The 15,822-nt window shown below is 42.2% G+C and overlaps 1 protein-coding gene and 1 long non-coding RNA gene across 6 annotated transcripts in view; one reads left to right on the forward strand and one right to left on the reverse strand.

The window, feature by feature from the left end:
* Positions 1-469: 469 nt before the first annotated feature.
* LOC309540338 lies at positions 470-11,821 on the reverse strand. Of its 2 annotated transcripts, none has more exons than XR_014223188.1 (4): positions 11,134-11,821; positions 8,827-8,914; positions 7,043-7,116; positions 470-692 (listed from the first exon to the last, which is right to left on the reverse strand). It is a non-coding gene; the product is annotated as an uncharacterized lncRNA (long non-coding RNA). The 2 variants fall into 2 exon arrangements; XR_014223189.1 differs by lacking the exon at positions 11,134-11,821 and adding an exon at positions 10,038-10,677.
* A 1,251-nt stretch (positions 11,822-13,072) lies between these two features.
* SGMS2 (sphingomyelin synthase 2) overlaps positions 13,073-15,822 on the forward strand; it is a 29,898-nt gene continuing 27,148 nt past the window's right edge. Inside the window, exons 1-2 of one of the 4 annotated variants that reach the window (XM_082237047.1) lie at positions 13,073-13,237; positions 13,363-13,515. The gene's annotated coding sequence lies outside the window, so the exon portion shown is untranslated. The remainder of the gene's footprint in view (positions 13,238-13,362; positions 13,516-15,822) is intronic. The other 3 variants (XM_082237049.1, XM_082237045.1, XM_082237046.1) reach the window with 3 other exon arrangements.

Consider the following 15,822-nt stretch of genomic DNA (forward strand, 5'->3'; position numbering starts at 1 on the left):
GGCATGGGCAAATATTACATTTTGTGGTGTTGTGCTGGCATAGCTATTGGCACAGCTCAATCTTAAGTGTTTGCATACTAAAATCTGATTTGCAGCAGCAAATCTTGATGAGCATGCTGCTAGATAGGTTGGTAAATGAAACAGGAAATAAGGCTTAATAAATTGAATCAGTTCCACCCACCCTACAGCCTCCTTATTTCTTCTCAAAGAAAATCTTCAGAGTCCTTTTTATATCTTAGATTATTTCTTGATGATATTGAAACTCTTAAGGCTATGCCAGCATGAATAATCAAAAATAAGGCACTGTTATAGAGCACTGTGGGATGACTCAGCAGCAGTCCTATATTGAAAGGGCAGTTACTTGGAATTTGTCCCAGTTATAGATGCTAAAGCATTTCTATGTAATATCTAATTCCCATAATTTGTAATTTCCTTCCGAAGTCCTTTCAGGCACTACCTTCTCTGCATGTTTCCAGAGAACCTCTGCATCATGCATTTGGTACTCTAAGCACAGTGATGTGAAGAAAATGTTTTACTGGAATTTCTTGTTCCTCTGCACCTGCTGATTTCATCCCAATTTCACCACCACTGTTATTTACTTCCCCTAGTGTAAATCTGTCCACAATTTCCACCTTTCTTTTCAGCGCGATTCAAATTAATAGCCAAAGTGGTACTGCCAAGAGTATGAACAGCTGTAGATGAGAGAGTTGGTAAGCATTTTATTTTTCTGACCGAATCTGCTCTGCTCTTCAAAATATTACATTGAAATACTGTAAATAACTTTTTAAAAACCCACAGGTGAAAGGTATACGTCTTGATTGTTCCCCCTTCCCTCAAATTTCTCAAAATTCTTTCTGCCTATTATGTCTGTATCATCATTGTCATCATAAGGCCTGACAGAGGCATGGGGAATCCCAGACTAGGGACCTGAATGCAGCCCCCATCCCATCCTTTATTTCTGGTCCTTTAATCTCTCTCCAGGCCATACATGCACCACTTTGGTCCACACTTTTCTCAGGTGCTTTTGCCTGGCCGGAATGTGTCTTTGAACTATACTAAGGCCTCTTTACTTGATGTCATGTGCTGCCTGGACGCAGAGGAGTAGTAGGAGGCACTACCTGGGGAAACCCCAAGTAAAGAAGGCTCAGAGGGAGAAGAGAGAGCAGACTGGGGGGAGAAGGTGTTAGAAGCTAACGAGGTAACAAGGTTTAGTGAGACGGAAGAATCTGTGGTAGATAGCAGTCCAGAACCGGAGGCAGAAGGGGAGGCTAGAGAGGAAGGGGACTAAGAGACAGCAATGAGTCTGGCTGGTGAGGAAGCCAGGCTGACTCCCCTCCTGCAGTGACCAGCTCCCTTCCCTGAATGTATATGTTGTGGTGGGAGGGGGAGAGGATGTTGAAAAGTTCTGGGTGGGCGTGCGTTTCAACATTCAGTGTGGTTGCGACAGGATAAACAGAGACTTGTACATTCATTTCAAAATGGGATCTGGTATTACTTGAGTTAGTACAGGTTTGTTATAGCTAGCCATTTCTTTGTTAGGGAGATTGGTTGATATTTTTCCAATGGGACATAATGGTTGGGAAATATTCTGAAGATCAAGAATTGGCTATCACAACTTTGAAAAAGTGATGCCTACCAGCTGCCAGGGGAGCAGCTGACATAAAGGTGGGTGGATGCAGTTAGGAAACAAACCAGCTTGGAACAGAGACAAAGAAAGGCAGAAGCAAAGAGAGACATCAACTGAAGACTAAGCACATCTTGGAAGTCATCTCTTGCTGAAGAGCTGGTGTAGGATAGCAGGGTGCTGCTTATTGGGCTTGCTTCCACTTATGTTTGTATATTCACAAATAAACATACTAATATGAAATATTGTACAGATTCAGGCCGCAGCCTTTTTTATCAGGCTTTTAAAAGTTGTAATATTGGCTTGGAAAACTGACACCTTATTAATGTTATTTGGCATTTGAAGGGTTATAACTTAGTGGGAGGCAGTGGAAGACAGGAGGGCCTGGCGTGCACTGGTCCATGGGGTCACGAAGAGTTGGACACGACTAAACGACTAAACAACAGCAACAACTTAGTGGTAGAGCAGGGGTGTCAAACTCAAAATTCATCGGGGGCCGCATCAGCAGTTTGGTCACCCTCAAAGGGCCGGTTGTATCTGTAGGACTATGTGTCCACTCTTTATTATCATAAATTATTGTCACTGCATTCAATTATTACTGTTTTTTGTAATAATGTAAGTAATAACTAGCTCTGAAAGCAGAAACATAGAATAATGGCAAGTAGAATGCATGTAAAGTGGAGGTTTCCTGTGTAGAACGGCCGGCGCCGCTAGAGGGCAGACGTTCTCTGGCTTGTAGGCTGCCGCGCATGCGTTGAAGAGGCAGCTTTCTTGTGTAAAAAAAAAAGGGAGAATAAAAGGTGAAGGCTGGCGGCCGGTGGCTACACGGGCCACATGACGAGGTCTGGCGGGCCAGATTCGGCCCACGGGCCTTGTGTTTGACACCCGTGTGGTAGAGCAGTGTTTCCCAACCGGTGTTCCGCGGCACACTACTGTGCCGTGAGACATTGGCTGGTGTGCCGTGGGAGGGAGGCGGGCGAGTCGGGCGGTGAGAGGCGGCGGCGGCGGCGAGGATCCGCATCGAGCCGGGGGCGGCTCCGCGGTGGTGGTGCCGAGCGGCGGGGCAGTGCGTGCAAAAGGGAGGAGTGCGAGACAGCGGAGGAGGAGGAGGCCGGCATGTCCGGGCAGCAGCAGCAACAACAGCAGCAGCAACTCCCGGCGACGGCTCCTCAAGCCCCGCCGCCGCCCCCTCCTCCGCCCGCTATCGCCGCCACCACCACAACAGCCGCCGCCGCCTCAGTTGCCGCCGTCCCTCAGTCCCTCGCTCTGCTGCCTCCTCCCACCCCCAAAGCTTGGAGGTTCCCCGGCAAGGGGGAGGGAAAAAACTTTCACTTTCGTGCGTCCCTCCCGGCGTGACGCTGCGCGCTGACGTCACGGGGCTGTGCCGCGGTGGTGTGCCGCGAGATTTTTTTTCAGTAAACAGGTGTGCCGTTGCCCAAAAAAGTTTGGGAAACACTGTGGTAGAGCATCTGCTTAGCATGCAAAAGATCTCGGGTTCAATTCCCAGCATCTCCAGCTAGAACTGGGAGAGAGCCCTGTCTGAAATCCTGGAGAGTTGCTGCCAGTCAGTGTAGATGGTACTGAGCTAGATGGGCCAATGGCCTGACTGAGTATAAGGCAGCATCCTATGCTCCTCTTAATTTGCTTTTAGGTATGTATGTTTTGTTTGTTTGTATGCAACCTAGGCAATAGAAAGCTAACCTAGGTAGTATTGCCCCTGGAATTTCTTGCCACTGGTCAAGTGTGCAGAAAGTGTGCATCTATACATTCATTACTTATGTGTGCATAATTATTTGATTTTAAAGTAAATTCTGGAGTTCTTTTAGAAATATTAAACAGAACACAAGCAAACAACCATCACTTGGAAAACATCAGGAAACCAAGGCTTACAAATGTTGGATTATGTGTGGAAAGAAAAGTGAACACTTTTAGCTGATGCTCACAAAGCAGGCCCACTGGTAATTCTGGGAACAAAACATAGTGTCTGGACAAACACTGCCATAAAAAGTACTAATGGATTGGAAAGCACAGGGATTTCATTTTGGCAGGCTTTCAAGGTTTAGCTCAGCATCCCAGGCTTATGTGGAACTACCGGTTTCTTTTTGTAGCTGCTTTGACATGTGGTTACATTAAATAGACTCTGTAGCACTTTCCGTCCTTGGAATAGGTTCCAATTGAAGTATATTCTACGTTGCTTTTAGTAAACCAAGACCAGTATTGATGTCTTCTGCTGCCATTGTTGTCATGCAAAATAAATATGGAAGAAGGATGATGAGATGCATCCATCCTATCTAATTAGAATAGGAGGCAAAGGCACAGACACCATTCTTAAAGACACTCTGACACCCAAAACTGATAGCACCAGCAACGGTACTGGCCTGCTACTTTGATCCAGCAGAGTTGCTGTCTGTCAAGAGACTGCCAATGTGCAGTCAGGGCATGATCATTACAGTGCAGGTCACATGAGTCACTTGAATGTCATCACCAAATCACAATTCGCCAGCTCATTCTTTTGCATTGGCTCAGCTAACAAATCTAAAGTACACAAGATTCTTGCAGCACTGTGTTTCCTGTAGAATGTAGACACATGCCATTTTTAGGTGTACAGCTAATGGCTTTTCAAATATTGTTTCAAGGCACAAAGTACGGATGTGATAAAAATCTGTTTGCAAACATATGTATCATAAAGACACACTAACTGGAGAGCTGTAGTTGGTTGTATCTTGGCTATACATTCAGCAGCAAATATGTCTGGCAACATGAGAAATGGACTTCAGTTTCAATATTAATAATCCCAGTGGAAATTCTACCACACCTAGTTTTATGTGTTCCTGACTGATTTTCATCTGAGTCAAGCCCACACTTTTCCTGGACTGTTCCAAAACTCTTGCAACTATCCTGAGAGTTTCTCCTTAAAGTTCCAGAGATATCAGAACAAGATTGCTGTCAAGATACAATAGGTACCCACTATCTGCACTTTTAGGAAACAATAGAAGACACTGTTCTGATAAGCTTTACTAGCTGGCTGAATACCTCTCTACCATAGGTGTCCATTTTGGATTCATTTTTAACTCCTCTCATTGTTTTTGTACTGTTTTGTAACTGGCTTTTAAACTGTTTTTATTATATGTTATAAATCAACTTGGAACATATGTGGAAGGTAAGATATTTCTATTTATTCAGGCTTTTGGCAGTTAAATTAAAATCTACTGTGCTGTTCATAATAATGTTTCAGGGTACGTTCCTCTTAAGGAAAGAATAAAGGAAAGGCTTAAGAATTCTGGTTATTTGTATTTATTTATTAACTACTTAGGTTGCCAACCTAGTTTGGGTATTGCGTTAGAGTTACTGGTTCCTGCCCCTCCTGCCCAAATTTATTATATAATGCAGGAAAATTGTGTGACTTGAAAGAAGAAGATTTGGTTTCTATGCTCAACCTGCTTACAATTTAAAATAGCAGCTTTGGCTTCTTGAATATATTTGTTTAGAAAACATTTGCACTCAAAATCTTCTGGGGATTATCTGCCCTGCAATGCAATGCAGGTGGGCCAGCTGCAGAGCATTAAAAAGCGGAGCACAGATGGGAGGTCTGGCCTCAAAAGGAAGTGGGGAGGGGAGGTAATACCATTTGGGTGGGGATAATCCTGGGTTTAGAAGGTGAGACAGGGTAGGGTTGGTTGGGCAACACAGTGGAAGGTTAGCTAATTACTCAAGCTTTTGGCTGAATTCCTCGAAAATAGCTTACAGTCTTTTGTGTGTTAAGTGTAGTTCCAAAAGTGTGGCGTTGAAATTACTGTCATTTTCTAACTTTAGATACTGGGTGTCCAAAAACAGTAAACAAAGTGTATTTTCACCACCACAACAGCATATCATAGACGTATTTATTCCTAACCTCCCAATTTTTTTTATTTCTTCTGGATGGAAAAGCAACACTGAATTATTACTTTCCCTGCAAGGGAAGCTTTGCAGCTAACCACTCCCATAAGTAGTCAAAAGTTTCAAAAGAAGAGCATTTGTGTGTGAAAAGAATACAGTACTGGATACCTTTAGTGTTTGCAGTAGTATTTGTTTAATTCATAAACATGGTGCTACTTTGCAAAGAAGTCTTCCCCTTCAGACCTGCCCTTGAAACATACTTTGGGACCGGGTCAAATACATGTTGGAAATGTAAAGAAAAAGAAGGGGCTTTTTATCTTATGTGGTGGGAATGTAGAGAAGTTTTAAAAAATTGGGAAATGATATATAATGAATTGAAGAAAATGTTTAAAATGACATTTGTTAAAAAAAACCAGAAGCATTTTTGTTAGGGATTGTAGGACGAGACCTGCCAAGGAAAACAAAGAATTGATTTATGTATGCAACAACAACGGCAAGAGTCTTGATAGCACAAGGATGGAAGAATGAGGAAACCCCAACAAAAGAACACTGGCAAGAGAAATTGATGAAATATACAGAACTGGCTAAACTGACATACAAACTACGAGATAAGGACAACTGTGACTTTAAAGAAGAATGGGAATTTTTCACAAATTACTTAAAAAGACAACAAAATGAATTGGACTCCTTGGGAGGTTTTGAATAAACATACACAAATTTATCGATTGATAACATGGTAGATAGATAATGTGAGGATTTGTATAATTTTATAACATGCAGAGAATAATATGGGCTGAGAAATCAGAGAGAGGAGCTAAGGGAAGTCCTGGGGGCGAGGGAGGGTTTGAGGGGGGTAGGGGGAATAATCAATATCATATGTTTTGATATGTTGTTATGTTGAAATTGCTAATAAAAACATATTTTTTGGGGGGGGAGAGAAACATACTTTGGAAAACTGTAGATATAACTGTATAGAAAGTTGCCTTAGACTAAGTTGTACACTGACTGGCATTGGATCTTCAGGTTTTCAGATGGGAATCTTTCTGAGCCCCAGTTGGAAAGGTCGGGGGCTGAACTTTGGACCTTTTGCACACAAAGTATGCACTCTACCCCTGAGCTGCAGACCTTCCAAAGTACAGTATACACTGAACATGCATACAAACTGTATGCACGCTTTTTCATAAGTTGTGCATCAGGAAGAGTGTCCAGTGCAATATCCTACACATGCTCAGTATCTCTTCCCAGTGGGGTCATAGAAACTGCTTTATTCTGAGTAAGACATTCTGTTCATCTAGTTCAATATTGTCTACACTGACTGGCAGTGATTCTCCAGGATTTCAAACGGGTCTCTTCCCAGCCATACCTGAAGTTGTTGAGGAGTTATGCTGGGACCTTTTGCATGCAAAGCACTGAGTCACAGCCCTTCTTTTGGATGTGTGGCAGATGTCACAGTCCTAATATAGTTCCATCGATTAGTTAATCCATGCAAGTAAAGAGGTATAAAGGGCCTGAATAAGGATTATGAAGCTGTATTGACATTACCTGTGTTTGTGTAATGGAGTCTTTAGTGGTTTCACTAAAAGATATGTTTCATTCTGTTCATTTGTTTACGTATTCTGTGAAGACATTCAGCAAACAATATAAGCTTTAAAACACCTACCGTTCCTCTTTACTTCAATTTTGAACACTGTGAATGTCCAGCACTCATAAAAAACTTATTCTAATGGGATTTGGTTTAAAACTAACACACCTCCCATTCAAAATAAAGAGCACATATAATCCTTTGCATTGTTGTCTTCTCTCTCTTACATGCAAAATACAATATAAATCATGGTTTTGCATGAACAAATATATGCATGGCTTTATGGAATGAATATTATGGTCTCATTGCTCTGCTGCTGGTTGTTCTGCTGCTGCTGCTCCTGCTGCTGCTGCACTACCCATACCTAAACCTTGGTTTGGCTTAGTGTTACATCCAAACATGTGGTTGTGGTTTGTCTCCATCAGACAAAATGAAAGAGGCAAGCAAAGAACAAGCTTTGGTTATGGCTCATGGTTTGTCTGGAACAAGACAAACCACAAACCTGGGTTCAGACACAACACTAAGCCAAACCGTGGTTAAGTCACAGATAGTGCAGCAGCACCAAGGGAGGAGTGCTACATACACAGTCTTCAGTCTGAAAACCCACACATAGTTTAGCTTAACGTGATGAGGAAACCAGATCAATGTATGACATCAGCAAAACAGTTTAGACAAAGAGACCTGAATTAGTTTACTATAGTAGATAAAATAGACTAGATAAAGTAGCCATACTTGTTCTGATCAGTGTATGCCGTAATGTTTGTAGAGCTGTGAATAGTATTCAATTAGTAGGAGTGAGATTGGGCAACAAACATCTAGCCAAGCAAGAATAGTGTTCATTCCAAAAACCTTTCTTCAATAGTGAACTCAACTTTTCCCATTCAGGAATTGCAGTTATGTAAACACCTGCAGCACTGAATTTCCTGTCATGTTTCTCTTGCTGGCACAGGAGCCACATTAGGTAGGGAGTTGGCAACTATAGGTAATATGCATCTAGCCACTTTCTCCATCTTATACCTTCATATGTATGCCTGTATCCATGATTATAGACACCCAGCATTCTGAAATAAAAACTTTTTAAAATATTTGTTATCATTTTCAAATAATAAACATACAATGCAATCTAGAGAGGAAGTCACACTTTCACAATCATTATGTGTTTCCATATTTTCTAAATAAGAAGTTGCAATTCTCAAAGTGGTTTAACAATCAGTCCCTCTTCCTAGGGAACTCTAGGAATTGCAGGTGAGTGAGGGGAATAGTGATGCCTCCAAAATTCTCAGCACCCTTACCAACTGTAGTTCCCAGGATTCTTTGGGGGAAGCCATGACTGCTAAATTGGCATAATGGTGCTTTAAATGTCTGGTGCAAATGTAACTTCAGTATTTCGATGGAGTCAGTTGCAGCAGAAACTCTGCAGGAGTCTGGGCAATCTCAGGCAAAATTTATTGAACTGAGTTCTCTAATGTGCATATTTTGTTGTGTTTCCCCTGGTGACAGCCACAAATTTAGCATATGTAGCATTTATTATTATGGAAGTGGAGATCTGTTAACTATCTGTATGACATGCAGATAATTATTAAAGGGAACCCAAAAATGTGGAAATTCTGCTGATGCTGATCTCATGATTCTGCATTTCAAGCCACCAGATAAAAGCAGAGGTGGAGGGAGCAAAATGGGTGTTCTGTGTGGTTTGTGGAGATTGTATTATTAGAATGCTGGGGTGAGGATTAGTTTCACATACTGAATTGCGCAGTTCCTGTATGGTCTTTGCTCTCTGACTCATTACCTTCCTTCAAAGTCGAGGGGTAATATCTCCTTACTTGACAAGCCTGTTATAAAGACAAAAGTCCATTAATGACGGAGGTGCTCAGGTGAGAGTTTGTTTTAAAATTTAACTATTTGGTGGAAAAAGTTGACGTAAAGCAGAGGTGGAACACAGAAGTCACATTGTACTGGTTAGTAGACAAAGAAAAACTACTCAAATAAGTATACAGCAAGAGTGTAAAAATGGTCTAAACAAAGACTCCTGACAACAGTGCAGCCAGTCTAAGGGACACAATTCTTCATCTCTTTCCTTCCGAACTTTGGTGCGACTCCTGCATTCTAGCCACAATGCTTACTTAAAGAACTGCCTGGCATCTTTCTGGAAATCATCACAACTTTAATGCACGAGCTAGGCTGTGTCCATTTATAGTAATACCATCTCCAATAATACCACTGCTGATCTCATGAAAGAAATGCCGCAATGAAAAAGAAAATTGAGTTTGCTTCAGCTCAGATGAACAGAAAAGTTTGCCCTGGGAATGATTTTTTTAAGAAAATAGAAAAGAGGAGACTGGGATCAAATTTCCCCATCGAAAAGCAAATACACTACTTATAGGTTTTTGTTGAGAATAGATTTTTTCTTACATGTTTAGAAATAAAAGCTCTTAATGTGTGGGGGTTTTTTTCTTATTCTACAGAATTTGTTTTATTTATTTAGTAAATTATGTACACTTCATCTGAGGATCACAGGGCAGTTTACAATATAAAACACAAAAATACATACGTAATATAGTAACAAACAAAAAGAGTAATCAAACCTTCCCAGTCATTGTACAGCATATCGCACTGAAATAATATGAAAAGGGTTGCATCTAATATTATAGCCATGCTCTATTTGGCCTGAAAATCCTGAAATCACAAAACAAGCGTTTCTGGGCTAACTGATCTGTTGTCAACTGCTGTTTGAAATATATAGTGGAATTTGCTGATCAACTGTATGTGATCAGTTAGTGAAATAATCTCAGTTTGGGAGGGAGAAATTAAAATTCTCATACTACAGTTATACCTTTCAATGCCTTATAAACCACTAAATGACAAAACAGGTTATATTATATGCAAGTTTTGTCATATGACCGTAAAAAGTTATACCTATAACTATAAAAAACAATTCAAGGACCGTTGACTTACAGAAACATCCCCATGCCTTTTGATGTACCAGTATGTGGAATATTGACTACATAATTTTGGCTCCACATAGGTGTTGGTAACTTTATAAATTTATTAGCAGGGCTTTTAGCACAGGCCTGCTCTTGGGCTTTTCCTAAGAGGGAAGGTGAATTGTGCTTAAAAAGGCAATGTAGCATTAATTCACTGTGACCAAAGGCAACCCAAGAACTGATTATCTCACACCGGCTCATATGAAGTAACTTGAATTTAAAGCTAAATATTGCTGTTGCTTAATATTGAGCTTTACGCAGGGCATAAAATGGCCAGAAGTGGCAAGCAACAATTTCATTAACATTCTGTACGAAGAACATAATAGCTTGGCTGTTTTGATCAACAGGAACCCGTTGTCCAAAAAAGCCCCAAACAAACAGGGTGACTTATGGTATTTATTTTGTTCTTATTTCCTACTCCGTCCCAGATTCTCAGGATGGCATCCTGATGATCTCATGTACCATTCAAACAACTTCATTGAGACAAAGATTGCAGGTGGCCATTCACTGAGTGATAGGAATTTGGAATTTGGGTATCCATACTGTACACTCCTATCCACTAGATCTGGATAATGTACTCCAGATAAATGGGGCACACTTAATTCAAGCCTCTCTTCACTCTCCTTGCAGCCCTTTCCCTTTAACGCTGCTGTCGCCAGCATTGCTCATCTGCCACGCAGGCAAAATGGCTGGCCTGGGAGAAGGGGCTGAGGTAAATCTGTCACCGTTGCTAAGCAACCGCAAGCCACACTTCCTAGGCACTGCCAAGCTGGCTGCTCAATGCTAGGCCTACCAAGCCACGCGGAAAATGGGGCAGCCATTCTTGTCTCAAGGACTACCACCACTTGTAGGAGTTTTCTGAGGTAAAATTTCCCCTTGACCACAGGTATTTATATAATATCCTGAGCTCAAAGCTTTCAAACCTAAGCATGATGTTCTTATTTCCTTCCAGGTTTAGGCCCTTGGTGCAGAAGACATACTTCTGGTGGGACCACCGGTTGCTAGTAAACATCAGCCGTGCAGAAGTGAAATTCCGTGCGCAGCTTCCTCGAGGTGAACATTTTTACCTGCGAAATATTGCCAAATGTACTTCCATTCACAGATAATACAGGTGGTCCTTGTTACGCTTCTCACTTCCGCTGCCCAATCACATTTGTACAGTTGCAATCACATCCCCCCTTTCTGTGTAAAGTCGCCACCGTTTTTTCACTAGCCTTGCTCCTCTGGCTTTAATAACATTTGGCAAAGATACTTAGCATGGTGCGGAGACAAAAGTGGTGGAAATAGCTTTATGAATTGCTACTGGTCTGCATATCGGGCTACTGACAAGGCCCAGGACTAGTTCTGATTCATTTCATTTGGACTTTTATTTTTCAAAATGACTTTCTTATGTAAGTATCTTTTCTCCTGCCCTATAATCGCGTTGAAAATGTCTTACTAGGACTCTTAATAGATGTGCAATCCGATATTAGGCCTGCTTACTTGGAATTAACCTCCATTGCTCAATGGGCCTTACTCCCAGGTAACAACACAGTCCTATCTATGCCTACTCTGAAGGAAATCTTAGGCCTCATCTGCATTATACACTGAAAGCAGTTTCATGCTGCTTTAGAAAAGTCACAGCTCCTCTTCCCTCCAAAGTATCCTGGGAACTGTAGTTGGTAAAGGTGCTGAAAGTTGTTAGGAGGCGCCTATTCCCCTCCCAGAACTACAACTCTTAAGTTGTCAACTTTTCTCTTTTCTTGCAAGGAATCCTATTCGGAATAAGGGAATTTCCCTTTAAAAAGGGAAATGTTGACAGCTTGTCAGCTCCTCTTCCTAAGGAACTCTGGGAATTGTAGTTTTGCGAGGGGAATGTGCGTCTCCTAACAACTCTTGCCACTGTTAACCAACTACAGCTCCCAGGATTGGGGGTGGAAAGGAAGCCATGGCTGCTCTAAATGCGTAGTGCGGATGGCGCCCTATTGAAGTCAGTGGGATTTACTCCCAGGCAAGTCGAATTAGAATGGCAACCTGAGCATGCCTAGGGATTCTAGCCTTGGTTTATTTCCAATTAAGTACTGTAACTTCAAGCATCACTGCTGTAACTTGTATTTTGCTCTCTGGATACATGATGGTCTGGGAAACCTGAACTAATTTAGTGCAGGTTGGTCAGTGCTCTCTTACTTGAAGGCTAGGTGGCCTTTTTAAGTCACTGTCTTTAACCCTTCAGCTAAATTGCTGGCAGGCAGCCAAGCACATTTCTGGGCAGGGCTGCCAATTTGAATAAAATATTGGAGGGGCAGGTAAGCCCCACCCTGCATAATTGTTCACATAACGCCACGTGCACATACTATTTGAATGTCAATGCCCATCAACTTGGAGGTCCCTTGGAGGCAAATATTTTAGGGGGGGGGCAACGAAGGAACCTCGGTCCCTAGGAGTTGGCTCTTATGTTTGCAGTGGGTGGGGAAAGTTTGAAGGACGACAGCTGATATGAAAAGTGCACCACGGAGGCATAAGAAACCATGAAAGAGGATCCTTGAAACGCTGAAAAGAGCAGCAGCAGCAGTTAGAACGATCGGATTCTGCCCATGTTTGATTCCAAAGGGAGTTCCTCCTTTTGAAGAACGGTTTAAGGTAGCCTGAAGATCAGGAGCAGGATTATCCAGACAGGAGCTGGCTCGTTTCCTTGCAGAATCCGCTCCCCAACTCTCTCCACTCTCTTAATTGCAACGCGAGTTCAGTGCATGCACCAACCCGTGCCTTGATCCCTGTAGCAGATCCCTCCTATCCCCACCTTTAGTGACAGACTGTGGAGCAGGGCTTCCCACCCCGCTCGATTAATTTTTTCCCCTCCCCTCATTTTATTTTTATTTCCCTTCCTCGGTCTCAACCGGTTTTTCTAGCCCAGCCTTCTTCGCATAGGAGCAGGGCTAGGCTGACTCACTGTTTGGAAATGGAGTGGGCGTGTGTGTGAATGTAAGAGAATGAATGATGTCAGGCGAGGCTGTGGCAGGGAGGCAGGGAGAGGGAGGGGACGAGCGGAGAGCATGAAACTGGCTGTAAACACAGCGGCGCCTCCAGAAGCAGCCACGGCCCCGCCACTCCAGCCTGCCTCGAGGCTCCGTCTCCCAGGAGCCGCCCTCGCGCAGAGGAAACCTCTCCAGCTGTTGCACTGCCGAGGTAACGGTGCGTATGGCATTCGCGTAAAGAGGCTGGGATTAAATAAAGAAGAAGAAGGGGGGGGGGGAGAGAGAGCTGCCTGCAAGGGAAAAGGAAACTTTCTTCTAGCTGTTTCTTCTTGCGGCTCCTAGCCCAGTGGTGGGAGTGCCTGCCTCTAGTTCTGGCCAGAAGGAACTGCAAATGCCAAGGAGCTTGGTTGGAGGCTATCTATGCAGGAGACTTTCCTGCTGAGTGCTGGAACGCAGAACTAGTTCGGAGGCTGTTCCCCTCTCCAAATTAAGTAGGTAAGTTCAAGAGCTGGTGCGTCAGCCAAGGGGTTACTTGTGTATATTAGAAGGAACGAAAACTCCATGGCGCTCCCCCCCCCCCTAGAAAAATCTAATGGGGGGATGGGGGAGGTTTGTGGTGCCAAATATGTGAATGAAACTAACCCAGTACTGCTTTTTCTTAAAATGCTTTATATTGCTTCCGAAACTTCTTTATCTCCACCAAAACCTTTTTATTTTTCTATCTGCTTGACTCCAGTTATTAATAGGGCAGTCCTTTGCATGTCAGTTCACCAGTAAATCCCACTGAGTTCAATTGGACTTACTCCCAGGGTAGTGCAGGTTGCATCCAAAGCAGAAGGACGTTTCTGGGGACTTAAATAAAAGTTGACTGTATAAGATGGTTTGTTGTAAATATGAAACAAACTGACAAAACATTTCTGGCTCAGTTTCATTGCCGTAAAATACATGTATTGTGAAAACTTCAAATGTAGGTAAACTTTTCTTTAGCGTGTCACAATTACATAGAAGTAGTTTTGAACTTGGTAATGCCCCGCTGGTTTTGACTGAGCTTTATTAGAAATGTGTAGAAATGTTCTGTAATTCAGTTTATCTTGAATAGTGTTTAGAGACTTTGGAATAATGTTTTTTTTTTAATGGTAAGGTTGCTTGTACACATAACATTGTTATACTACGTAGTTTATTATCTAAAAGCAGAGGTTGGACCACTACTGTATGAAATGCAGTTTGGGCTGGATTCAGGCTCAGTCTTGCATGGAATAGAGGCAGAACAATTTGAATCCTTTTTATGTAAGGCTGGGGGTGCTTAATTGGATGGAGGTGTACCTCTCCCAGCCGCTGTTAGCCAGTTACCTGTGCATCACTCTGCTGGAGTGGAGCTTCCCCACTTCTGTCTGCTGAATGTGGTATTTCAGGGGCAGGGCTGAGCCAGCCTTGGATCTGTTGGATCCAGAGCTGGCCCTGCATCTGTGTGACAGCGTTGCTTGCAATTTGGATCTGATTCCTGTACCAGGTCCAGGCCAGTGTTGTGGTCCATCTTCCACCTCAGCTACATGCATAGCAGGGCTGCAATGTACTGTACTTGTGAGCCCACTGCTCTGTAAAATCCAACCGGGGTGGAAGGAGTTTACCTTGCTCCATAAGGTTGTTGTGTCCAAATGACGTTTCATTGAATTTAATGGGTTTATGCTAAGCATGATTGAGCCTGGCTCCCATTATTGTTTTAAAACAAAAATTTTCGGCTTGCAAACAAAACAAAGTGTTTTCCATATTCCCATTGTTTTGCTTAGTAAGATTACGTTTGGTAAGTCTTGTTTCATGGATGTAGAAAGTCTTGTTAATAAATGACAAATGTCCCCCTCCCCCCGCAAAAAGTGGCCTTACAGTCTTTCTGCCATCTGTGTAGTGGGTACTGTAAACACAAATGTTTGCAAATAACTGCTTAAAAAAAGTACTTGTACTGTATTCTTGAGTATTTCGCTTGAGGGATATGGTATAGAGATAGCAGCAGGTTTTTAGATATAGGGTTTAAATCTAAAACTTATTTGGAAGTGAAGGGTATTGACAACAGCAGGCCTGTCTTTAAAGTAAACAAATTTAGTATTCAGGTGTATTACTTTTTAAGGTAACTTCCATCTGGTTGCAACCCAAAGCCATTCAATCCTGAGTAATCTTATAGATAACTCTGTAATGTTTGGAGGATTACACATAGCTACTGAATGAGGAAGACTAGGCAGGAAAAGAAGACAATCTATAACTAGCAAATATGTGACCTGTTACTTTGATGAGTTTACAGTTGTCAGTCTGTTCCCAGAAGACTTCTTTCTTTCTTTCTGTCATTGAAAGTACACTCCTGCCTGCCACATTCTTGAATCAGGCTGAGAAATCAGTCTCTCTCTGACCATAAAAGTCTTTATGATCAGTTCGCAAACTTCATTTAAATAAATTAAAATATAAGAATCCTAATTATACTTTGATTGCTTTGTTTTGTATTCCATCCTATAATCCCTTGAGCACTTGATACTGAAAGATTTTTGCAACTCTTCAAAATACGTATTCTTAATCAACACTTCTCATCATTATACATCATTTGGGTTTTAAACTTTTAATGGCCACATATTGAAATCTCTCATTTGCTTCAGATTATATGTATATCATGTGAAACTGTTGCATGTAGTAATTTGCATCCAAAGAACCATGAGCAAAAGTCAATTAGCTATTAGCAGCTCTCCACGAATGCTTGTCCAAGCATTCATTTAGTGCTACAATAGATAGATTCCTCTCAAGCTTCAGCAAGTAGAAGAA

Source organism: Podarcis vaucheri (assembly GCF_965113315.1).
Source record: "Podarcis vaucheri genome assembly, chromosome: 9".
NCBI lineage: Eukaryota > Metazoa > Chordata > Lepidosauria > Squamata > Lacertidae > Podarcis > Podarcis vaucheri.